Source organism: Osmia lignaria, chromosome 1 (genome assembly GCF_051020975.1).
Source record: "Osmia lignaria lignaria isolate PbOS001 chromosome 1, iyOsmLign1, whole genome shotgun sequence".
Classification (NCBI taxonomy): Eukaryota; Metazoa; Arthropoda; class Insecta; order Hymenoptera; family Megachilidae; genus Osmia; species Osmia lignaria.
This window is the reverse complement of record NC_135032.1, coordinates 11482652-11509626: the sequence shown is the minus strand read 5'-3', so window position 1 is coordinate 11509626 and position 26975 is coordinate 11482652. Positions and strand designations below refer to the sequence as shown.

General features: G+C 39.6%; 2 protein-coding genes across 3 annotated transcripts in view; one reads left to right on the top strand and one right to left on the bottom strand.

Annotated features, from left to right (window-relative positions):
* Atg16 (Autophagy-related 16) overlaps positions 1 to 26975 on the top strand; it is a 397790-nt gene that overhangs the window by 279428 nt on the left and 91387 nt on the right. The window lies entirely within an intron of this gene.
* Positions 1 to 26975, bottom strand: part of neo (ZP and PAN domain-containing protein neyo) — a 192235-nt gene that overhangs the window by 136598 nt on the left and 28662 nt on the right. The window contains exon 2 of the mRNA XM_034328169.2: positions 5588 to 5630. The gene's annotated coding sequence lies outside the window, so the exon portion shown is untranslated. The remainder of the gene's footprint in view (positions 1 to 5587; positions 5631 to 26975) is intronic.

Below are 26975 nucleotides of genomic sequence, written 5' to 3'. Positions count from 1 at the left end.
GATGCGCTCATTAAGTTCACCACAGGCTCTTGGCAATCTAACTTCGATGAGCCATCCACGAGGAACTCTAATTGGCTGACGTGCGCCGACCGCAGATTAGAACTTCTTCTTCACTTTCATTCGTGCTAATCAAAAGCCTTCTAACGATCAGCCGGTCGGCAACGACGCTTATCCGTTCGGTGACTAGCGATGCACGTAAATCAGCGAGGCTCTCGAAACTGCAGCTGCACACCAGGTATGCTGTGATCGCATTAAAATCGGATTTGTCGTCGCTGCGTGCTGGCTACGTAATTTCGTACCGACGCGACGCCGATTTGCGATTTCGACGTGTTACAATTTCACCGCGAAAGTGTTACTTCTCCTTTGACAAAAGCGAACTTGAAGCCGTTTAAACTAGAAATCTAGGAAATTTATTTAATTTCCTTTTGTTACATTCTTGGATATCTGAGGCCCAGTTATTAAACCTTCGAGGATCCCTTGATAAATAAATAAAATTAAATAACATTTAGATCTCCCCTTAATTCAGCACTGCTAAGAATATATGAAGAATAAAATTGTTATAACAATTTTTGGATTTTCCATAAAATAAATCATTATGGTAGAAGATTGTATATTGGAGTAACTTAACTGATACAGAATTTCTACAAATATTTCTAATGAAATTGCAAGAAGAAATTTCGCGAATATAGTTCAGGGCAAACACGAGGAGAAATCAATTTCATCGGGACAAGAAACGCGAAGAGATTGCAAGCAATCAAGACAGGATGATCAAGCGTAAAAATGATGCTCGCACGAAGCGCATAAATTTTCAAATAAATCACGGTCGAAGGACTTTGAGGTCGGATTATGAAGCGCAGAGAGAAGAAACGAGCAACACGTCCAGGTAATCAATTTATTGGAGCTGAGAAACGCGTTTAAATCTGGAACGATCAATCCTGTCCAAAGGAGCAATCGTAATAAACGATAGAACGATCATGTGCAAGAGAAAGATAAGAAATGCTAACTTTAAACTGCAGAAAATTTTTTCCAATAATAATCGTCCAGGTTTTTTACAAATGAAGAACATGATATTAATATACTGGCTGTTTTTGCATGATGATTCTAATGCTCTACTTAATTATATTAATTTTTTCTAACATTTTCCTTTCATTTTTCTAAAATTTAAAATATTTGCACATATTTGTAAAGAGAAAAGATGAATCATATTTAGTTTTTTGGAGTATCATGTAACTTTATATTTTAAGATAATTGAAACTATTCAAATTTTATTCCAAGATTCTAAATTTTTCTGAAATACGATAAATGTCTTATGACGTTACCATCGCTAATCGTCTGGTAGTCGACGCGACGCGGAACAATTAATAACAAGAAGAAGTCGAAGGAGAGGAAGAAGAAAAAGGAATGGAAACGGAGCAGAAAATAGGAAAAACGTCGACGACGTCAATTTTCTGCCAAACGTGGCTGAGTGTCGGAAAGTACACGCCGTCACTCGTGGACAGAACCTCCGGCCGTCTTTTACGACTTTTTAAGAAGTCAACAAAGTTCGACAGCGAGTTTCACACAATGGCCGGCCGGATCTCGCCGTTTTCTCATTCCTTGTCTCTCGAGGGAGGTCCCCACATTGTCTTCCCGCGTCGTCGACCATCTTCCTAGCCGAATGCGAGCCTCCTCTTCGTCGACTCTTTTATGCCGATTGTCCTAGATAAAGTTTCGAAGGCATCCTCGTTAAACTGTTTTGAGATCACTGTGCTGCGGACGTAATTAAGTTCGAAACTCGATGCCCGTTGAAAAAAGTGTTCACAACGAGACAAGGGATCCTTTCGATGGACTAAAAGTTCCTTTAACTTTGATCATTTACTCGTTTCTTTATATAATCTTAGATAGTTCATACCCATCGCTAGGTACAGTGGCCATTCGATAATTTACCACCTTCAAGTAGATCCAGACATCACCATCCATATGGTTACTCAAACCATCGCTGCAAAATAAATAAAAATTCGGCCTTTCTTCATGGTCCGCCGTCCGAGGATTCACCATTACCGTCTTTGCATGCATAACGGTACACTGACAGAAATGATGGCACCTAAATTTCAATAGACAGATACTAATTCCTTCTTCAAAGTATCCCCATATTTCAATAGCATGTACCAGTGCACTTAGGCGGTCAGTGAGCATATCAGTACCCTCATGGTCGTCAGTGGGTTAATTAGCATGGCACGGGCTGTTCATCACCGATCTTTCACTTAGCCCAGTGTCCGTTTCGTCCAGCCTACTCGAAATTCAATATCCTCGACTAATCTCGTTCCCAGTTGGAAAGAGTCAGCCTGACGGCGGATCCCGTTAAGATTCTTCATCCCTTCGGCTGCACTTCCGCAGTCTAGCCATCCCGCGGATGCAGCATTTCGCTAGCGCTCGATGATAGATCACCGCGAACGGCGAAAGTTCGACGATGAATCGGCTTGTCTCTAGTGGTTAACTTCCAAGGGACCGTTCACTGTTGCGTGGTCGGTCGCAACGCACGGCTGCATCGACTAGCCATCGACTGGTTTACTCGAACCGACTGATCGAGGCGTCGTTTCGTGAGCACATCGCCACTAATTCAACCTCGCCGAGTCGATGCTGACCGATAATAATATTCCATTACGCCGGTCCACGGTCGTACATCACCGGTCGTCACGCGGATCGTCCACAACGCGATACCATCTACATGAGGCGTTAATTACGCGCCGTCCTACCGCGTTACACTGCCACTCGTGATATCTCGACAGAACGACTACCTACGGAGACGGTCAACCTGTCCTATCTTTTCCAGCCCTTCTCTTTCAACCTTTCATCGTTCCGATCTCTTTTTACCCTTGTTCAGTTCCATGATCCGGGATGTAACGTACAATTTTAATAGAAAATTGCACGGATATGTGGGACAAATTATTCATCTGTAACTGTAGGTAATTATACTGCAAAAGTAGGTTAGTGTTGAACGATGTACGCAAACGAGTGATAATTAGAGGAGAATCTTAAATGTTGGATAATGCTTGTTTAATCGTTCTAATGGGGTTTAGCGATGTGTTGACTGTCATTGATGAATTGTATTGCAAATTTGATTTATTTGAGGAAATGTGCAACGTTTCATTCGAAGTGCATTTGTGAAGTGCATCAGTCATTTTTCGTATAGATATAAAAAGTATCTGTAGTTAGACGATTTTGTTATTTAAATAAAGAGAATTTAAGGTACACGTGTAACAGAAAATCGAAATAAAGCACAGTCACGTGTTTCATGTGATATTTCTTTTTCGTTAGACAGGTATTCTCCACGGGGCGATAGATAATCTTTTGCTCGTTTTTGAGCTGCAACGGCTCCAATTATTTGGATAAATGGGGAGATCTGTTCGATAAATCGGTAACAATATACCTTTCATACGAACAGCACCAAGATTTTCATATAATTCAGCGTATAAATAATACTGTATTCTATTGTATACTTTTTCAGAAACTTGGTTGATCGACTTGAAAAAATGAAAATTCTCAAATACACCTTATTATGAAATTATTGAAATTATGGAAAAAGCTGAAAATTGAGAAAAAATATTAAGGGATGATTTTACTAAACATTTACTAAAATAAACAAGCATATCCTCCAATTAGTTCATAATCAAATTAACAGAGGCTGGAATTAATTAGTCGAGCTTACAAGAGACTCGTTTACAAAGCAGTTAGCAAAATTGAACGATAACAATTTGTCGTCCTTATCGGTACTGTTGATTTACAATTTTCCATAGACGCACACGTGTATCGGTTTTTTATTTTTATCATCAACATATGTTGCGATGGTAATCGGTGTTTAACGAATGCACTCGTATAACAGCTGTCAAACGGGAGGTAATTGAGGGGGGCAAGAGTAGGGGGATGAAGTTCGATTATTGAAGCTCAGTCAGTCGGACCGTAAACCGGTATAAATTGAAAGTAAATACAATTTAATTGCTTGCATTATTACGCTTCTCGCTGCGAATAAGTTGCCACTTCGGCCGCGAATGAAACGCGGAAGAAGACAGTATCGGTACTCGCGGTGAAGATTTAGCTTCGGTTTTGCCGGCTTCCGGCAAGCAGTGTTTCGAAACGCTTTATTTCTTCTCGGCTGTGTCGAATGCGGCGATAACGGACCATGGATTTCGAATTGCCACGTCACTTGCGACAGCCAATATGTCACGCTACAAGTTAATTTTGTTCGGATAGAACAGAGAGGTCGGTAAACTATGGACCGCGGGCCAAATACGGGCCCGCCTTTTGTTTTTCTACCATTCGTGAGTCGAGAAAAATTGTTGTATAATTTCAAAATGTTAAAATATAATAAGTGTGTAATTCAATACATAATTGAATTACCTAATTTACATCCCTGGTTAATCTTGGAAATTCTATCTCCATTTACAGAATATACGACCCCAAATCCTCGTGTATCTTAGCAGACACTAACGTAATTAAAGGTGGTTGCACAAGAAAAGCACGTTACTAGAATTCGTCAGGAGCAATTCCGAAGTCGGTCGGTAAATGTATCTTGGTTCGAATTCTATTTCAATAGGGTATTCAATTGAGCACGTCTGAAGCTCCGCGGTTGAGAGCGTAGACGGTACTTTGATTGGTTTGATTTCAAGATAGGTAAGTCGCTTATTAATTCAGACGTCGCAGCGATAAACCAAATTATAGGATACGTAGCGCGTGCAAATGCTGGCGCAAGCGTAACGCACGCCTCGATTGACCGGATTCGATACGGGAGGAATTGTCAATTTGCTCCTTTTAACGAGGATCCAACTCGATTATTTCGAACGGGACGGCCCTACCGAATGGAATCGATTTATTTGATCGGCGATCGAGTTTTCGGAACAATTAACGATACTGGCAATTTAATATCTATCGTGTATTATCGAATTCTTACTTCTTCTTTTTCAATGGAATGGAACGCTGATCCGGTTATTATGAGTTTCGTAACATGTAGCGTGAAATCGAATTTTTAATTGGAATAGATATGAAACGGGAATATTAAAATTAGGCGAATTTCGGTACATATTGGGGAGGAAATTCTTTCATTTAATTTTTTACTATTCATATTCAAATAAAAAATGATAATTGATACAAGTTGTACATATTAATTATTTTGCTAGGTGTTTATTTTCAATTCAGTTTATAATAAAAAATGAACCTGACGGTTTTGCTTTGCGGTGTTGTATAATCGGCGACGAGCATTGGAGAACAGAGTGTCAAACGTATAAAGCTATCGAACGAGAAAATGAATAACGCGAATCCGTTCGTGCGAAAAGACTGCACCGACTGTCAGGAGACTTCGTGCCGGAAGAGGAATCTAAACTGCACTTTCGTGCGAGTAAACTTTAAAGAGTCATATGTCAAGACGTCGGACCGACTGTCAGAAATTCCCTTCGGTTACCGTCCCGATAAACCGTTCTTTTATTTTGACGAACGAACAGGTATCTTCGCATCGACGCGATGAAAAACACGAGAAATTATTTTTCAAAATTGATCAACGACAGTTGACTTGTCGCTGTGAATGATCAGCCGAGAAATTAATTAATTGACTTACCGATATGAGGAAAGCGGTTGATTCGATCTCAGATGTTCGAATCCTGCAACAAAAAGAGACATTTATAACAATTAGAGACATATATTAACAATTGAAAATTGAATATTTGCTAATTTATTAATTAATTCATTATTTATTTCAATTAAGAGGCCAGTTATCTTGCAGTGATAATATTTGGGTAGTCATTTCCATTATATCTTAAGCTTTAAACTGATAGCCCATAAATGTTATTTTGCCACACTTTTCTGTCATTAAATCTTATCAGACTTTTTATGCCTCGTAATCCGCCACTTGATATGCAGCAAGCCAATGAAAAGTAGTATATCCGTACAGTAGGTCGTACAATCAGAATTAATAGAGCCATTTCACGAGGGCAAGATAAGGAAAACCCTCAGTATACAGACATGTTTGTGGACACTGAAATAGACTGGTTGCATCGGTCCTATGAAAATCGCGACTACCTTGGAGCGATCACGTCTATTTGAAATGTGTTCCAGCCGCATTAACCAGTCTTATCTGTACGTGTCGTAACTGAGCACCGGGATCATCTATTCCCTGCCTTATAACGTTAGAACTTTAAATATGACTTGCTTCGTGATCACGAACGTGTACAGATTTCAATTGATCACAAATCTTATCGTCCATATAATTAATTGAATCTTTACGACCGCGAAAAGGAATCGTATAATGTGTTCCTAGTTCTTAAATCAAGTGTCATTATTTTAAAAAATGTTAATTTTCCTTTGATATTGCCAAGATCTAATTATGAGAGATAGAGATACTTAATTAATTTTCAAATTTCAATTAAATATTTTCTGTAGGTTTAGGTCACAATTGACCAAGCCTATAAAAATCCATCGTCCAGAAATTAACCGTAGAAAAATTTATCTTGGTTCAAAGTAAACCAAGCAAGAATGTCTACATTAAAATTTTTCAATTTAAAAAATAATTTAGAGTTTAGAAAATGAATAGAGTGAAAAATGAAATTAAATTTGTGATTGCTTCGGTGATCTGTCAATGTTGCCCCGTAACAAAGTAAGCAATCTGTGGTAATGCAATACGAATGATAATTTCATGGTTGGTTAGGAGGATCCGTTTAAGCAACGCTCATGAAACCATGAAAACTCGAGCGGTGCATTATCATCGGGCTAAGAAATAAACGTCAGCGGAAGACCTCGGTTGAACTTTTTAATATGACACATAGCCGTCGTAGCAGCCGTTATAAGAAGTCCGGGCCGCGGAATTTAAATTCTTTTCACAGTTTCACGGAGGATCCGCCTTTAGAGAACGGGCGAAGAGGAAAGAGCAAGCGGGTCGGCTCTGGGGCGTAGAAAGAAATATTAATTCCAGGTTTTTCTCTCGCCCGGCCTGTAAGAAGGTGCGAGACTATACGTGGCTCTCATATTCCAAGTAGCGGAGGAAAGTCAAGAAGCTGGAGAAGACGAATAAATTTCTGTCCCTGAGAGCTGGTAATGGATGAACGCGAACATGGAGCTAATAATATCTATGAGAACGAACTCTTAAATTGAAGTATCTTTGGGACAATGGTCGAGGAAAAGACTTGGAAAGATACTTCGTTATCAATACTAATGAGAAATATTAAATTTATACAGATCAAGATTGTGCACATTTTTCTTATAAATTATGATGCTTTGATTGGAACTGATAAAAATTTATTAGGGGTGCACGGATGTCAGGTCGGGCTAATAATTACCAATGTGAATGAAGAAGAAAAACCCAGTCCTGAATACCACTACAATTACCTAATAATTCAAAAAAGTAAACTATAACAATGATCTACAAAAGTGAATCTTAATAATGGAGCATTATAAAGATGACTGTGATAATAAACCTGCTAATAACATTTGAACTATAAAATTACACAACTCAACCCTGAAATTGCCCATTAATTTCCATGCATTTCCTTCGAAAGTCCATAAAACGCCATTCTTAGCCCTATATCGTACACGGTTAATACGAAGGACGTGAAGAAAAAGCGATAATCAAGAAGAAGTTCCCACGGTATCATCAAAGCAACCACTTAAAATCGTTCCAGAAACGAGTAAAAATCAGTTGAAATAAATCGAAGTGGAATGTTAATAACTGGACATGGATGGTAATTGAATATCAGTATACGCGTGCAACTGTCCATTAGGTAGCTGGCACAGGAATCCAAAGGCAGTAAGAGGATCAATCAGGCTATTCCGGCAAAATATGTTCAGCGGATCAATAAAGCGTCACTTAATGGCTCGTAACTACAGCAAATGTAACGGTAATAACCGTAACATTAATAATTAGTCGCGCGGAATATGTATCGTGCTTCCAAGCGACTAATGTGCCTTGAGAGTATTGCAAAAGGACTATGTTACGATGTCTAGATAGGTAGCATAGACAGAGGGACACTTCCTGTGATTCTGTCTTCGCTTCTGGGCCTTTGCTATTTGTCTAAGTCCCACAGAAGGCTTACAAGACTATTTATCTTCCTTAGAGGAATTTCGGTCGAATAGATAAAATTTTACAAATTGATAAATGTTCCTTCTTGGAATTGGGGTAGGGGGTGGAAGATTAGTCTATATTCCAAGATGGACCAGACGAGCTAGTTACGTCTTTGATATAAAATTTGACTATTTCTAGGTCATTAAATTTCCTAATTTTTTAAATAGCATCGCAAGCTTTAAAAAGTAAATTTAAAAGAATTTTAACAATTTTCAACAGTATTCCTATGACCTGAATAACGTTTCAATAGTGCTTCATTTTTGATCCCTCATGGCGTTTGCTATTTGTCTAGGATCCATTGAGGAGGCTTTCAAAATGATTTGTCGGTTTTTGAAAGCTCCGAACGACCGACATTGGACATAAATCGGGAAACCGAGAGTTCGAACGGTAACCATCGAGATCTAAAATCGTACCGTTTAATCTGCCGATAATGGGCATTTCGAACGTAGATAGATACACATATTTGTCTAGTATGGAGCTGTTTCGTTGCTATCGGTCGGTACTTGCCACGGGATCGAGAGCCTGTTTCTACTTTATTGCCGGATTCGATCGTTTAATTAGACCGTTGAATCATGGACGTTCGATATGATTCGATTCTCGTCGGCAAATGAAGCGTGAACGTTCGATGCTATTCCTCGGAAATACGCTTCGAAATATCTTCGATGTGGATTGAAATGTTGCCATTTGGAATTTTTCAAGATGCCATCATCTCGAATCAAGGACATTCAATTATTATTATTTTTTAAATATTCTTAGCTGCAATAAAATTAATTTTAGAAGCCAAGTATTGACTCAAGTCATTGGGCTTGACAATAATTTGTCAAATTTGTTAATTTGAGTCATGGCATTAATTTTAGGTTTTCATTTTCTTATAATTGCTCTGAATAATTTTGATATATATTTTAATAGTACGTTTGGAGTTATCGTTATATAGGAATAAAAAATATTGCCAATACGATAATAAATCTCCAACGTAATTCAGATGTTGCTACTTGACTTATGGGAGTTAGTGTATATTCAATTGCTGTGTGGTACATCTACCTTTCGGGAATCCCATAACTCGTGCAACGGCAATAGCAGTTCTAACAACCCCTAAACTGTCCAAGACGCGGACATAACGCGAAGAGGAAACCATATAATACAGAAACTCGCGTTTCAGAAGATCGTTTATAGCGTAATCTGTGTCGAGACGCTTGTACCTCCATTCGGTTTGTGACATATGTTCGAAAGAAGCTGTTGCTTCGATGCTTTCGAACGAATGACGAAGAGCATATAGGATTCATTAGCATCCCAAGACCAGTTGTCATCCTCGACACCTTTGCTTTTAATATATTCTTACCGTTTTCATTCTCTCCGATGCTACCGTCATTCATCTTATCCAACGTCTGCTCTATCATCTGCTTCGACTGGAGCAAAGCACAAACGATCAACAGCCACGAATAGAATGCATGACTTCCTCTGATCAGCAGTAAATAATCTGTTCCCTCTCGTTCATTATTCAGTTTAATGGCTATTCGTGATGACTCGTTTCAATTATTTTGGATTTCACATTTTTACAGCCTGCGGGTTGAATGCCTCGACAGTAGACTCTCTTTATATTGTCAGGTAAATGATTTGACCTTCGCATGGATTTTCATGGATATTAGTACTGATGATTCCTTTCTGCTTAAAAATAGAAGCTCGAAAAATGAAAGTTTGAAAAATTTCTCAAAAATTTTACTAAATATGAAGCTTTAAATTAACATTCTATTCCTGTTTATGAAAAGGATGATAATAGGATCCGGCGAGACTCCGAAAGATTGAAAAAAAAAATTCCCCACCCAACCCCGAGCCGAATTTTCGGGTACCCGTCCCCTAAAACAACATTCCCCATACAAACTACATTTCTCTATCGAAAATTGTTCCTTTCGCCTCGGAATACTTGGTAGTATTTGTACGCTTTACACGTGAAGTATGTTTGGTATATCGTGGCTGTTCGCGACGATGAGCGTGCGGTAGTAACTCTATAGGTCGGTTATTATAAATTCCCTTGCAGTAACCGCGTGGAGTAGGTAGCTGCGTAACTACGTACTTGGATAATAGTCTGAAACAAGTACCGCCACGAAAAGGGCGAGGTCAACTTGTCTGTCGCATATTAAAGACACCGCGGATGGGGCCGTATCGCGCTAAAGTCAGGAATGCGCATACACGTGGTAGCCTGGTAAGTGGCTCGTATATTGGAACGTATGTACGTTTGAGAGGTGGTATCGAGCAGGAAGAAACTTCCTTCGCTATTCGACACGAGCTATCTCTCTGGCCATGAAAGAAACACGCAAACCGTAGAATCGAAAACAACGATGCATTCTGTACAGTCTGTTCAACTTCGAACAGTGAGTAGGTCGGAAAGCGGACGATTTTTCAATTCCACACGCATCGTTGCACGGGCGTTGGTTCGCGAAAATCGTGAACGGTCTGGTACGGTCGTGGTCGTTAGTCTGAAAATCAGACCTCGGACGATAAAACGTGAGGAAATTCGGGCGAATATTCGGCACGGGGAACGTGACACGGGCAAGAAGGTTAATAGGAACTGCCTCACGTAGCTCATTCTACGGTTGCACCGGCTGCATATTATTCACGTCTTGGCCGGATGGATCGCGAGCAAATTCATAAAGCAATCCTTTGTACGGATACTTCGGCAAGGGTGGGCCGGTCTTTATGGAAATTTCCCGGTCTGGTGCTCGCCTTACGACCTGGGTGCCGAGGAAACGAGGAAGGAAGACAAAGGGATGTAAAATTTCGGCAAGAATGACTTAAAATATTGCTGACCGCAATTCGTGAAAAACGAATTCTATCCCGTCTGTTCTTCTATCGTGGACCTCCCACGTGTTCAACGATTTCCTCGTCGACCGTTAACAATCGTCGGAAAAAATTACTAACGATCCCTTTCGATCGATGGATAGTTTAATCGAGCACAATTTCATAGCCGTTTAATGATCGGCTAACGGATAGAAACGAATTCCTCGTTCCCGAAGACATTTTCTACGTTCATTCTCTTCCTCCTTCTTTTCTCCACCAACGTGTAATGGAAAATCCATGACGTAACCCGGTTCGAGAGAGGTCTGTTCGATCTGTAGGAGATTCAGTTTTAGCCGGGACAAGTTGCCAAGACGTCCCACTAATTTTACGGTCAACCGCCGACGTATATACTTTGGTCGACAGTATTGAGTCCGTGTGGCAGGTACAAAGCAGCAGCCAGTCTTGTTGTACTTTGCTCGATAACGATACTAAGATGCTTCCGCTGGGAGATCACGTGACGTTAATTATCCCCGAAGTAGTTGCAAACTGCGGTAATGTAATAGGGTATACTCGGCGCATACTTCGCGCGCTCCGAGTACAGAAGTTCTTTCAACGTGTCCGTCAGCAGAGAACCGTTTCTCATAGGAACTTTGTACCGATGCGAATCGCGTATCATTAGCAAACTAAGGAAGTACCTTTGCGTGGATTTGCGGGTCGCTTCGAATGATTTTGTCATTTCTAAAATGCTAATTCAGACAATTGACTCTAATACGGAGAACTACTCAAGTGTTACACTCACTTATTAATAAAACTTTGCCAGCTTGTAGAGCTCGTCGAGCTGAACACACCTATACCCCCTTTTGGGGACAGACGGCTAATTGTTTAAAAGATATTAACAATTACAGTTAGTTACATTCTGAAGTATGACAAACTCACATATACAACTTTCAATCTAGAGATCCACGGTTCAAATCCTTGGTTCCCAACATTTTTTTTTTTTTTTTTAATGATAATTTGTCTCTTTTTGAATAACTATTACATAAAAATTATTGAAAAAAAAAAAAAATTTTTTTCGGACTCAAGGATTTGAACCGAGGACCTTTAGATTGCGAGTCAGGTGTTTAACCACGGAGTGGATCCATGACTCGCAATCTGAAGGTCCTCGGTTCAAATCCTTGGTTACCAAAAACATTTTTTTTTTTTTAAATCTAATTTTTTTTTATTTAATCATATCTACTAATTTCTTTCACAACGACAAGACTAACTCCAAGAATCGTTCGAGCCTCAGGACACAAGCCAGTCCAAGTAACTTACCACGGTTAGAGCCCTTATCTCCACGAAGCAGGATCTTTATCAGTGACGATTTATCGATACGTAACGGCGCGGTGATCACGGGCCAGATCGTGATCCAGTTAGAAAAATAATAATTAGTCGCCGGGGTTCGGTATATAGGTTGCGTTACGAGTTGGTATGCGATTGCCGCGTGCGAGCACTGCCTGTATTCGTTGACCTAGCCGGTAACCAGCTCGAGCCGTTGCATAAGTAGCCTACATAAATTGCCGGCAGACCGGTCAGCCTGTACCTCGAACAATAAAGAGGCCGAGGAAAAGGAAACGTGCTCGACGGAGATGCAGGTAATCGAGTTCGTTGTACACGCGTGTGTGCACACGGAAGGGTAGAAACGAACGTCCGGCGGGGGCGAGAGTTCGCTCGGCGTCGTTCAAATCACTTTGTTACACCTAAGCGAAACGCGGAATGAAAATACGACTGTGACGATCCACGTGTCTTTGATGTAGGGATGGGATCAAGTTCAATATAGTAGGCCTGTTAAGGAATGCCTCATTATGAATAATAATATTAAAAGAATTTAAATAAAATTCTAATTTTGAAGATATTAATTAAAGAATGAATTAATTAGATATTAATTATAATATTAAGAAATAATTAATAGACATTAATTAAGAATAAGAGTCCAGTATTTTGCCATTAAATTAAGAAATTACTGTTATGCAAATATGATGAATAATTATCTATGCATTAATTAGAATGGTGTTGATTTTAATTTATAGGAAAGGTGCAAAATGTAGTTGTCAATCTAATACCTGGCGTATACTTGATCCCATCCCTACTTGTAGGTGGATGTACAAGTACAGGTGGGTTCGGTGTGAGGTTGCTTGTTAGTGTGCGAGCGTACGCCCTTCCTATAACGGTGTTCACGAGAAGCAGTTTTAGCCGGTGATCTCGTGAGTCCTGCAGACAACCGGGACACACCGAACTTGGACACTTAGCCTCGTGGGTGTTATCGAGGAGGTTGGCTTGGTCGTTGCACTTGCGGCTGACCATATACGCTCGGGATACCTTGACATTATACCGACCAGATGACTGACGTCACTGAGTTCGACCGTGAAAGAGTAAGGACGAAGTGGAATTATGTTTCTCTTGGAAGGTTATTCGTTTCTTGCGGTTCGTCCGATCTTTCGTTTGATCCTTTTGTGTATTGAAACTTGAGTTCACGGATATTTTCACCTGATTCACACGAGTGATATTCTGTATTAACCCATTTAACACCACTAGATTGTTGATATATAAAAATGAAATGGTGTATGTTTATTTCCCATTCATGCCCTGATTATTAAATTAATCAGCTGGAAAATTAGTGTAATTATAGTTCAGAAACTGGATTAGAAAATAATCTATTTGTTGCCCTTTAATTTACGGATGATTTAAAAAAATAATAAGTATAACTAATTACTAAAAATAAAAATACCAAATTAATATTATTTCAAATAAAGAGACATCAAAATAAATTTTAGGAATAGTAATTAGTATTAGTAATTAGGGTAAATAAGTTATTTTCAATTGATTTATTTGTGAATTCTGTCGATTGAATGTTTCCTCTGATATAATATTTATTTATTTCAATAATTAAATGCATATGGAATGATCAGAGGTTCTTTAGATTCCTCCACGATATAGGGTTAATTACCCATACGTTTGATCGTAATTAAATTAGAAAATGAATTCTAGCTTGGCAAACATACGAACAGTGGAATACAAGCCTAGCGAATTCATTGAATCAGCAATATTCAGGGAAATGGAAATAATTATACGCTTGGATTAATCATTTCCTGCCCTGTACCGGTGAGTTTAATCTATCGCACTCGAATCGGTGACATGACAAATCACGCGATGAAACTGAATGCCGATGACATTTATCGTCATAAAACAGATCATTTAATTAGAAAAATCTCAAATTATTTATTTGTCTTCTAACCAAAATTATAGAAATATTTCCAAGTCACGACAAGGAACATTAAAAAGTTCATTATCTTCGAATTGCGCTCCACATTTCCGGCCGATAGCCCGGTTGCGATCACGATTACAATCTGACCCAGCCTTTATCGTCCACATCCGTCACGAACGAGGAGACAGACAGAAATTCCGTTCCGTTCGTTCGAACGATCGCGTGTCGGCGAGGCGACGAAATCGAGCCCCGTTCTTCCGGTTTCGAGCGCGGGGGCTTCGTGTCGTTACGTGTTATTTTGGCGCCTGCCCGGCCAGACGCATATTTCGCTCGTTCCACTTTCTTGTCACGAATCCTGCAACCGGTCTACCTGCGAAAGGAGCTCGCCGTTCGCTGGTTTTTGCGCATACCCAGGTATGCACCGAACTGACTCGACTTGAGTAAACGTCGTCGAGGTTTAACGGTACAGGCCGTCCAGATTGGAACCGTCCACAGTGGACTGGCCGTTACGTTTGGTCCCACGAGAAGCTTGCTCGCTTTACGAGGCTATCAAACAGATAAACAAGTTCACGGCCAGAGAGATTAGTCTCCGAGCGGGCGGTACAGGATTATCTTAGCAATTTCTAAGGAAAATGCAAATGAACGCTTCTTAACCCAGCGTGGAAACTACGCCCGTATACCTTAGGATCAACATGGGCGAGGTCCGATCAGCAAGTTTTTTACGCGAAAACCAGACTAACTGGACTAACTGGACAACTCGTCTATCGTTATCGCGATTTTAATTTAGCCGAATATGACACCGATATCATACGGCTAATTAGAATCGAACGATATCACGACAGAGGTCAAGCCCGCTGGTTCCTGTCACACGGTACCAACCTCTCCGGAGATCAGTGTCCAGCCTCTAATTTCCTCCCGTTACCTCCTATCTATACCGTTGTGTCGTATCTCTATACGTGGTCACACTCCTACGCCAACCCTCTTGCAACCCGTTCCCTTCCTGCTCCTTGTGTTGTCGTCGCCTATGACCCGACCTGAATGTATACAACGGGGCCAATAGCAATTACGGCCAGAGCTATATGGCTCTCTTCGAGTACAATGAGACGATCGTTTCGATCGAGTTACCTTGTCTTTGGCTTTTATTCTCGATACCAAAGGTAGAAAGGTATTTTTGGGAACCAGTGTTCTCTAAGTATGTGTTGAAAGGTGTGTCGAATTTTCTAATTTGGAAAAGTGATAGTTTGGATAGGTAATCTTTATTTTGAAAATTCTATATAGACAATTTTTAATCTGTGAAATAAAATTTAGGGACTAGCTAAATTTTCTGAATGATAATTCTTAATATTAAAAGTGAATTATGCAATTTAACTATTATTAAAGCTCTTGCTAATAATAGCATACTTGGAACACTAGGAATAATTCAGCCGTCTCTATGACAAAGATTAATTTCCTCTACTACTATTTCCGTGACTGTCATTTTACTCATTAATCCGACATTGCACAACTAATGCATGTTCCTCTCCATCCAAGAGCTATGTTATCACAATTTTACAAGTTCAATAAAAGAATATATATAATCAATGGCATTCATCATCATTATAATTAAAAAAAATCTGACACTAATCAGAAATCTATTACTGGATAATAAATTATTACCTTCTCTTCTAATTAATGACTTTCGAAATTTCCTTCTCCGAATCAATTTTGACGTGTTGTTTGAATTTAAATTGCCGGATATCAAGAGAATACGGTTTGTTAACGTAATCGTCACGATCACCGTCGAACGGAACATGATCGTGCCTCTTGATGAGATACACCGCAAGCACACGAAGAAAATTGAAGCAAAGTCATTTAAGTGTTTACCCACGTTCCCAATTATACACGGTGAACCCTCGCCACCAAAATAATTATCTTCTGCAACCCGTTACTTGGAATTGACCATCTTACATGACATTTTCTTTTTCACTGCACTATTATGCATACAATGCAGATGCAAGACAGTGTTCTTGACTTAAATAGACTAAAAATTAATTACTTGTCAATTATTTAATAATTATTGATCTTATTACAATCTTGGCAATTTTTAATTTTATAATGATTTGTATTTTTGAAGCGAGGGTGCAAAGATACCAATCAATTTCAATATTTCCAATTTTTCCAATACTTCCAATTTCAACACTTTGAAATTTCAATACTTTCAACTTTTCCAATATTTTCAATTTCAGCAGTTTGAAATTTTAATATTTCCAATAAATATTGATTATATGAAATTCGTTAATTTAACGAATCACCATAAATAGATGGTAAATAATTTTTGGAGAATAAAAAATGACCAATAACTTGAAGTGATCTTTTAAAAGGTTCCCTGTATGTTCTGCCTAGTGTAGAAATTGTAATCACCCCTTTTACATGTTTTCAATTTGCGAAAAACCAGCTTTCAATTCGAAAGCAAGGTGTGTAGGGTTACGATACGCCAATCGCTATTGAAAGCTCAGGAAAAGATTTCAGTTGTTGATTGTACTTGGAGATTTCCTGGCAATAAATCACGAAGAATTACAACCTATTTCAATCTGAAAAATAGTTAAAGTCATGTACGCACCGTAAACCTGATCTCTGTCGCTGTTCTGTACAGCGTTCATAGAATTCTACGTTGATTGGTAGCATTTGCACCTTTTTGTCGTAAATGATTGCAATCTTGGATTACTCGGCAATTTACAAATCGAACCGTGAAAGTTACTTTCCTATTGCGCATTTGAAATTATAGATAATATTGAATAAGGAAATATTGTGAAATAATAGATAACACTTGTTCGAAATAAAATAGCAGCTTCAGCCTGACAGTCACTGTTCTCGGATGACGGACCACAGAGAGAGACCATGAATATTTTTAATTCAATTTTCTATTTTTTATTATATTCACTTTCTAAATTCACACTGTTGCTTAAAAATTATTCTTCCATTAAATGAACCCCATTTTTTCAATTATAAATTTAATTTTAACAGGGGTGTAACGATAATTGTCCTAAGAGGGGGCCAAAATATTTTTAATTAGACCCAAGTCTAATTTTCTTATTATTCCAACAATGGTTTCTGAAATTTTCAAAAATATTAAAAAATTATTTTTAATTTCTCAATAGGGAGTCGACTAACCCCTTTAGTTGCACCATTGATTAATACCCAGAATGTTTCTGATAAATCTTTCCTCGACGTAAAAACAAACAGACCAGGAATTACATCCATCAACCCAACACTGGTTACTGCAAGAACAAACGGTCAAGTGCAAGCAGAAACATGAATTTCACGATTTCGTGGTTGCAGACACTCGAGTGTAACGAGGTCAAAGGTCGTTCCATAACCAAGGCAGTTAAGTTGAACGCAATAATTATCATGATCTTCAGTTGGTTCGAGTTGGCCTTATATTGGGTCGCGAACCCTCCACGGGGAAATCGTGTATTAGGGGCAAGAATGGCGAACGAACGAATCCACGAGCGAGATTTAATGCGGTTCTTATCAAAGAATGTCGAGGTCTAGATGAAACCGATATAACCTTATTCTGACATGTGAAATAGAGCCGCGGTGGACTTCGAATAACAGTAAATCGGTTCCATTCCGTTCGTACGACAATTCGATTAGTATCTCCTGCTGTCCCTCGTTGCTTTGTTATCCGTCCGTTGCCACATGGTATCATTCTTTCGATTTGGTGGTTAGACAGCGATGCAATTGGGATCTTACGTTCGATGCCAGAGATATTCTAATTTATGACGGAAACGGACGAGACCCGAACACACGTGGATTCGACTAACGGTGCTCCCTTATATTTCGCTTGTACACGTTCCATTCGCTACTACCGATTCTATCATGATCGACCTTATCAGTTCATTCTTTTCCTGATCTCATTTTCTAGTCGTTTAATTTGGATTGGCTTAATTAAAAAAAATTGCAAAAATCATTGTTCGATAATGTTTTAAAATTTTAATTTACTATTTTTCTTTACTTACATTACTTTTATTAATATAAAAGTCTTCATTTTTCATAAGAATTCATAAAAATATTGCAATAACTAATATTTGAGAATTATTCAATTTTGGATAAATTCAAAGATCTGTAATTAATAATCTCAAAATTCAAATTAATTATTAATAATTAATATTATAAACTACACTATAGTATATATTATGTATGATAATTGCGTAAGAAGAAATTGAAAAAAATGTTCGTTCTTCAAAGACATTGTTCGACGATACAGCACGTTTCCCATGCAAATAGGTTGAAACGAAAATGTCGGGCAGAAGAGGTCGGTGGTTCTAAACGGAACCGAATCGTGCCTCGTGCCGGCATTAATGTTTCAGTATTGACGTACATTTACGACGAATGGAAAAAGCTTCTGGCCGCAGCTGCAGAGGAATCAAAGAGGTCAAGTCTGGCCAGTTTTCATGAAATCAGAGAATATCATGGCTGGCAAAAAGGTCCGAGGACAAATATTGACCATCATGCCGAGCCAACTGTGAAACGAGTGAGGTAAAACGATAGATAACTAGGACGTTGAAGGTAGAAATCGAGATTATGACAGAATAGACAAGCAAACGAAAGAAAGGGGAGAACTGTGTTGCAGTTGAAACATAAGCGGCTGTATTACGATCGGGCGATCGTATATTAAATAGTATGGAATTGTGTAGAAGAACGATTTTCTGAAAATGAAGACTTAAAACATGGTACACTGGCGATTAAATCAGGCATAACTAGAGAAGTGGTGGTCCTGGGTTCCCACCCTTCCCCTTAGGCGTTTCCGAAGTGAATGATGATCTGGGATGAATTTTAGAAATATAATTTATTAATTTATTCGAGTTAATTAATTGAATCTGAATTAGTTTTCAACTAATAATTCTGAAAAGCATATTCATTAGAATTTTAATTTGACATGAACTTCGAAAATTCATAATATTCATCACTAACCTCTTTAATTAAGGAAATCTTTATTAAACAATAATACACTGATCATTGGTGATATTCATCGGATCTGAGGTAACAATCTTCCTCGAAGCAATGTAGCTTCTTAAAGTATAGATTACCGTTAAAGAAGATCGCTATCTGAATCGATAGACCACCCATGATGGAGTATCACGAAGGGTCGAATAATTTTTTCCACCTTGCAAATACTGTACAGGCAGGAGTTAGATACTAACGAATCGCTAGAAGCCTCCAATAAACTATTCTATCTCGTATTTCTTGTCCGACTATCGCCCATGACTGATAAAATCATTAGAAAATCTTAACTCCTATATAATCATTCTACTATATATAAAGTCCTTTCAGATTTAACTTTACCATTTCTGTTTCAGCTTATCGATAAACGATCTGTTTGAAAGGAGATTTCTTTTCAAATAAATCTAACTTTCAAATGGATAATTGATGGGACATTGAAATAAGTAAAGTTATCGTTATCTTAAGACTCTTCGGTGGAATTTTGTTTCTTTTTCATTTGATTAATTTTGGTGTTTTAATTCTTTGGAAAATAAAATTGCAGAGGTGCAGTTATCGACACATATTTATTCCTCTATTGCAGAAACTAGCACAGAAACTTCTACATCTACATTTTCATTAAATCTACATTCAGTCCCGTTAAATTATTTCTACCGGTAGAAGATTGCGAAGAAGCTACGTGTTGCATATAATTTTCAATAGCGTGCTTCTATTACCCTTGATTTCTGGAGAGTCTACTTAACATCTAACTGTCGGGATCACGTATTCTTGATTTTGATACTTTATACTTCATTATTCATCACATTACCTTCGTGTACTCTATCAGGTACTAATTGCAGTTCGAAAATTAATGATTTCACACTATACGTTAAATGGAAGCCTCATGTGTAATTTCATTAATCATCTCTTATTAGATTATTCAGGGTTGAATTGCAAAAACGACATTAATTCCATGAAGTGTATGGCTGTCAAAGCGTTGAGGCATGGGATACATGATTGATAAAATTCACACCACTTCATGGGAACATAATTGATACAACATTTATTAATATTAATTCCCTCTCTAATACCATAAGTAGCCTACTATGGACCTAACTACACCCTAATCAACTCATCCCCTCCCATCATCCCCATAAAAGAATTCGTATCATCCTACATTAGCTTATTGAAACGCCTCTGATTTACAACCGTGCCTACATCTCAATCCCCCAAGACCACTAAATCTCCCAGAAACTCTTCAATTTCTCCTCTGATAAGGAGGTCACGAGGCGAACAAGGTCACGGGTCATTATCAGTCGAGTTTCTTTCGCGACTCATGTGGAACGGTTAAGCAACGCTGAATTATCCATCGTGTAGAGCGAAGATGGACACGAGAGTTAACCTCTACTCTTAAGCTTGAGACCGCATCAGCACGTTAATGCCAGCAACGAGGTGGAGGAGGAAGAATGGTAGAAGCGAAAGAAAAGTTGAAGAGAAACAGAGAAACAGAGAAGGACTCTTCGCGTTCGCGTTATCTCCGAGAGTGCGCATACATTTGCTCGGTGAAGCAGTTCCGTTTTCTTTGCTTCCCTCTCGCGCGCCATTCTCGACCGGTAGACGAACCTAACTGTTCCGAATCGTCGCGATAATTTCGAATCTCGCATTCGACTCGTTGCTGGTACCTTGGTTACGTAGTTCGAAACTACCCCTCTCCTCCTTCTCCTTCCGCCAACGTCCACCCACGTTAAATCAATAGATAATTCTACGTTATGTGTAGCCGGATGCAACGTAAACGGGCACGTAGCGGCTGTTTAGGAGGCTCGAGTAGCCGAAAAGCAGGAAATAACTGCTCGCACCGTAATACCGGCGACTAAATTTCTCTGGGGTTGAAATTTAAGGGGTAGATTAAGGAGCCGTATTCAGAACACGTTGGTAAGAACGTGAGCACTCTTTCGTACCACCACCACCACCAAGAATATTACCCTCGGTTTGCTTCTGCTTTGCTTGCTACGCTTTTCTGGATTTCCTTGAACGATGTTTCGTGAGAATCCAGAGAACTGCCTCGTTACAATTGCTGCTGTACTAAATCAGTGACAGGATACTGTTTCTGAGTATTATGGTTTATAGTGTATAGGGTGAGTTTAGAGGGTGTCTTGTTGATCAGTTGTTGGTTAAAATAATCATTATTAGAATTTATTAGAACGTGCAAAAGTGAAAAGAAAGATTAGGGATTTTTGTGTGGGAAAACTTTTCTAATCATTTTTCTAATAATTTTCTAACAGTTTTCTGATGATTTTCTAAGGATTTTCTAATAATTTTCTAATATTTTTCTAATAGATAATTATCTAAGTATTAATTTACTGTTATTATTATTTTAATTTTGTTGAATTTGTGCTTTAAGACTTTAGAGTACAGCATAGCATACATTGCTTCTTTTTCTCCTATTTTCACAAATACCAGAGATGACTGAACCATCCTTGTACCACCTGATGTGTGTTATTATCCACGCTTTTCACTATAATGCGGGTAATTTGGATTACCTTCAATGAGAATTAAAAACATTCAGCACTCGCAGAAACGTGTCTGGCCTGTTTCAGGTTGTTTTCTTCCCCCTTTCATTTCTGTGCCTCTCGATTTCACTTTTTCTTTCAATGTTCGCTTATTTCCCTGTCTTAATCCTTCCAGGAATTTTAATAATCCTTTTCTGCGGAACAAAATAAGCTGAGGTATGTTTAACCGTGTATCGCTAATGGAATACATGGTAGAAATGTCTTTTTGTTGAATTTCATACAAAACTAACGGTAATTAATTTCAATCTTAATACGAAAAGTTTAATCAAAATATGTAACATTTTCTGTTGGCAGAAAATATCCGTTAAAATGCTTCAGCTTAGAAACGTAATTCGAAGGTTGAAAAATAAAGAAATCAACGATTGCGAGTCTTTACTGACCTCTTTTATCAGCTTGTTCCTCGGCGCGAGATATAAAAGCGAAACAAATCTTTGTTCGACAGCATCTATCGTTCTTTCCGAAGTATAGATCTCCGGAGCATCTGGTCGCTTCGTCATGGACGAGAAATTCCCAGATTCGAAGTTTTACGCGCTCCGCGGATTTTATGCTCTTCAAGGTATAAAAACGTTGCCTGGCTGTTCGCCTGGTGATTAACGCGTTCTTCTGTTCGTTACTGTAATTTCGTGGAAAGCGTTTAGTGTACAATCACTGGCAGCAAGATGGATGGAAGAATCTTTTTATTTCAATGGAACTGCTTTTAGAAAAAGTAATAGACAAAAAATTGAACAAAAAATTGAAAATGAATGTCATCCTCTGAATTGTCTCAAGAATAAGAGAAAAAAAGGAAGGACTATACTGCCCGAATTCAAATGTCCCTAGATTCCTTGATCCATTTGAACGGGAACGAGCAATTTCACCCGAGAGGGAAAATAGAAAACCTGGAAATCGGATTACAAGATCGCAAACGTCGACGGTCGGAGGGTAAAGCAAAGCTGAAAAAGAGGCAACGGTGTTCTCCTTATATACCGATAGGGTGGATCGTCGAATTCCGGTTGAGTAGGCCAGCGAACAGCGAAGCCGAAAATGGTTTTCCCAAGCACTTTTATTTCAAGTCGACGTGACGTATCGACAAGCAGCTCACGTATGGAGCCACACACGCCACGCCTTCCAGAAAGAATCCACTAGTTTTGCGTTGGCTGAACCACGTGAAAAATGGTGTGTGCTCTATTCGTTTCGCCGTCATCCATACACCGCGACGGAAACGACGCTTTTCCTGCGGAGAAAAACCCCACCCGACTCGAGGGTGTCAGACGTGCAGCAACGCGTTCTATATACCGTGTAACTCATCGTCTTTCCTCGAAGGAAGGACGTGATGACTGCTGAAAGACGGCAAACGGTACGTGGTAGGCGAGTGCCATCCTCCCTTCTAACCGAGTTCCTTAATAAATGATCCTATTACATCCGGACCGAGGAAAAAAGCTTCAGCGTTAAAGTGTCTCGTATATATCAGTGCAACGTGAAATTGGATATTTATTGGTGACAGATGGGACACGGCTGTTCCGCGGATCACGCAGCACGATCAATCATACCGTAATACTATACACTTTAGCGGACCGCCGCGTAATGAATTGCATCCGCAGTAATAGCGGGTCAGTGGTGGCAGTTCGTTTGAAAAATAACCGTAATATCATTGTTCCTAGGGGCCTGGCACGTGTGGGATTCCGAATGCCAAACCGTTCGTTCGTGGATACGTTGCAAAGCATACCTATGGAACGTCTGCCTTCTGTTTCCGAGCGTTAGGTATCTGTTTCGACCGACTCCTATGTACACTGGGTGGACCAGAAATGATGATCAAATTAGACTATAATTCAAAAATAATCAAAATAGTACAATTACTTTTGTCATAGGAAGCTTGAGTCTTAAGGAAAATGAATTTTTAGAGAGGGTGTAGTCTGAGCAGAAATATAGCCTGGGTGTAAAAGTCAGCTATCTGTGAACCTGTAACTTATTTTTCAATGACAAAAGAAACAAGGATTCATAGAAGCTCTTTTTTTACAAATTTGTGTCGCAATTTACAAATCACCAGGTATAAACAGGGAAACTGAACGCGCGACAGACTGAATGTCGCCTGGGAATAGAAACACATGCAGGTCCCGATTTGATACGCCGACTGACACATAGGATCACCGTTCGTTCGAATCTCAACGGCATATGGCTGGATACACGCGATCCGATGCCGGCCCTTCGCCGCTGGCATCTATTTCCACGTACAAACCGAGCCCACAGAGGCAATGAGAGCCGGCGATCGGCGATCGGCGGGACCAAGAGTTATCGGTTAAGCTCGTTAAATTTAACTTTGACTTTTCGAGCCACGAGAGCCCGTGGGACGTAACGGTGCCGGCAATGACGAACGACCCGCTGCTTTGAACACAAATCACGCACGCCCCTGGCTCTCGCCTCGCCGAGGAATTAAATGATTCCTCTCGATCTTTTATCGACTCCGATACCTACGCCGCGTAAAAGTACGCGGCGGCTGTCTTCGACCGCGTGCCATTCTTCTTGACCCTTCATGGGGAACGTTCGAGCCATCTTTCTCCTGCTTTTCGCAGCCACCTCGAATCTGTGCCAGGATCGACACACCTGGGATACACCCGACCATATCGCTTTGTAAACTTGACTTTACAATGTGTTCGTGTCGTACCGTTAGGGTCTTCAGATGTAATGAATCAGTTAACTTAGCAGGACTGTACCTAAGTAGATAAATAGGTATTCCAAAGGTCCTTCAATTTCAAAAGTTCTGAAATTAAAAAATTTCCACATCCCAGAAATCTCCAAATCTTAAAAGTCCTGAAATTTTAAAAGTTTCTAAATTCCAAAAGCTCCAATTGAATAGTTATGTATATCAGTCATTCACAGTATCAATTTTGACCCATTATCTCAGAGTCCACTTGTAATTTATCCCTACACCTATATCTACCACTGCAGCTACTGATTTCTTTTAATTAACAACAAACATACCCAAGAATTTCCCTAATTCTCCCTCATTTTCTTATTATTCTTTTAGAATAATTGACATGGTTTTATAGCAATTTAATGTGTACCTCGATTGAGACATCAGCCCGTACCCAGCATTAAAGAAACAGCAACCCACCATTACTGAGAATGATCATCCAGACCACCGGTCCAATCATTACGACCATGGTCGTCGATCATCCAGTATGCTCTGATTACTTTTGTACAAATTGGCCAGCGTTTAACCCACGTCCATGAAGGGTTTATTTAATCGTCTTGAATCGATCCTACCCCTGCTGATGAATATTAATTATACATCATATATACCATGGACTATTATGGTTGTCCATCGCAAAGCGTTTACATTGCTAAATACCAAGTACCCATTGGCAGTTTTGGTTAAATTGTTAAGCTATCATCCTCAGGACAAACATCCTAGGTACACCACTGCTGGTCTCACACTTTTGACCCGCAGTGTAAATCTACCGGGGGCGTGAAAATGACCCCGTACGGCGAATATTAAAGCGATAATGATAGCGGTGCTTGGTGGCAGGCCGATGATAATCGCTTCGCGGTCAATCTTGGCAAGACAGCAGCTAGCAACGCGTGTACCCGCTAACAGAGACCGAAAGGATGTCACGACCTAACCTCCGCTGTCGGTGTACGGCAGCGTCATTAATACGGTAGCAATTTATTACGGCCCTGTCTGACTGGTTGTCTGCTCAGACAGTGTCTTCGGGGCGTGTAGTCGTCCGCCTAGCTGAATCTCTGAAACGACACATGCGCACCCACATACCGGCACCCAGATAACGGGGTGAGAGACGGTGCGCGTGCAAGATAGCAGTGATGATGGGATGAAAAGGGTCTCAAAAAAGGGACGCCCCGAAGAAATCGTGCGAATAGAACCACCCCCGACCGAAAATATATCACTTCTATAGAGACAACAATTGACCTGTACACATTTATTTATGAAAGAAAAATTAATGGAGTGTAGGGGGATGAATGAGAAGATTGCTATTAATTAGCACAGTCCATCGTTCCCTAAAATTTCAAAAATCCTTAAATTTCAGAAATTCTCAAATTCTACAACCCCCGAAATTTTAAGAATCCTCAAATTCCCCAAATGCCCAAATTAGTTTAGTTTTTAATTAGCTACATCTTAGCGTATCCTACTTTTGCAAAGTAAATTTTCAATGTCAATCATATTGGAAAGAAAAAGTTTGGAAGGAGAATACCCTGTCAGACAAGTTTGACCCATTTCCGAGCAAGAAGTCGTCCCTTTTCTCCGAGCAATCACGAATACCATCGATCGTGCGCCATTACGGGCATTGGGACAGAGTCCTTCGCGAAACGGCTGTGCAGCTTCCCGGTCGAATGCTCATCCGATCCGGGAATAATTGATAACGAGCACGAAACTTTCTTCTCGTTTTCGACAACAGGCCATTTAAACGGAAGCAAAAGTGACGGATAGACGGAAAGGTCGGGGGAGAGGGGGGCTACTGTTTGAACTGGCGCATTCCCGGCGTACCCAATTAGACGTTATTCAACGCTCGAACCTTTGACTCTTGTGCCTGGAGAAACTTGGGGGCGGCTTCTCGCGTCTTCCCGGGAAAACTTTGGCCTTCGTTAGTGATTATCGGATGAAGGTTTATTACACTATAATTTACGCCTGCCACGATGGATGTTCCTCCCGTGTGCCGTTTACGTGGTACCAGGGCTGTATCGTGTGCATGTACGTACATGTAACGCCTGTATCAACGAACTCGCCAGAATGTCAAGAACATTGATGCAATGTATCGTGCCAGTGAAACAACGTGAAACTAACACGGGCACCCTGCGGCGGCACACCGTAATAGGTGCAATCTAATTCCTGCACGTGTCATTCGCGTGTCACTTGGCTAGCCAAAGTCTTGTTCCTAACGACAACAGCTCGGCTGCACACGATCGGCCACCGTTTTAGGTCAGTCCTTATTACGGCAACGTTAATAGCCATTGATGGATTTTGGAAGGACAAAGGAGAGCCTGGCTTTTTGATCCTTTGATGAAATTACTTTTGCCCTTTCGTTTGAAAAATGGATGCCATGGAATTTCTTAGAATTTATCAATTTCAATTTTAAATTATTATTTTATTATTTTTTCAATTTTATTAACTGAGGGAAATTTAACCCTGCCATGATACTTGAAGGGTGAATCAGCACAGCAATCTTTAATATTTTGTCTGATCTTTTTGGCTATTGATAGTGGCCTCGATTCTTAAATGCATACTTTAAATTCAGCGACCTATGAATTTCGATGCTATATTTCCTGAATGCTTTGGACAAGGACATCTTTAATGTGATTGGATCTCTGGTAAACTATATGTAAACTAGAGTTTTTCAATCGATCTTAAATC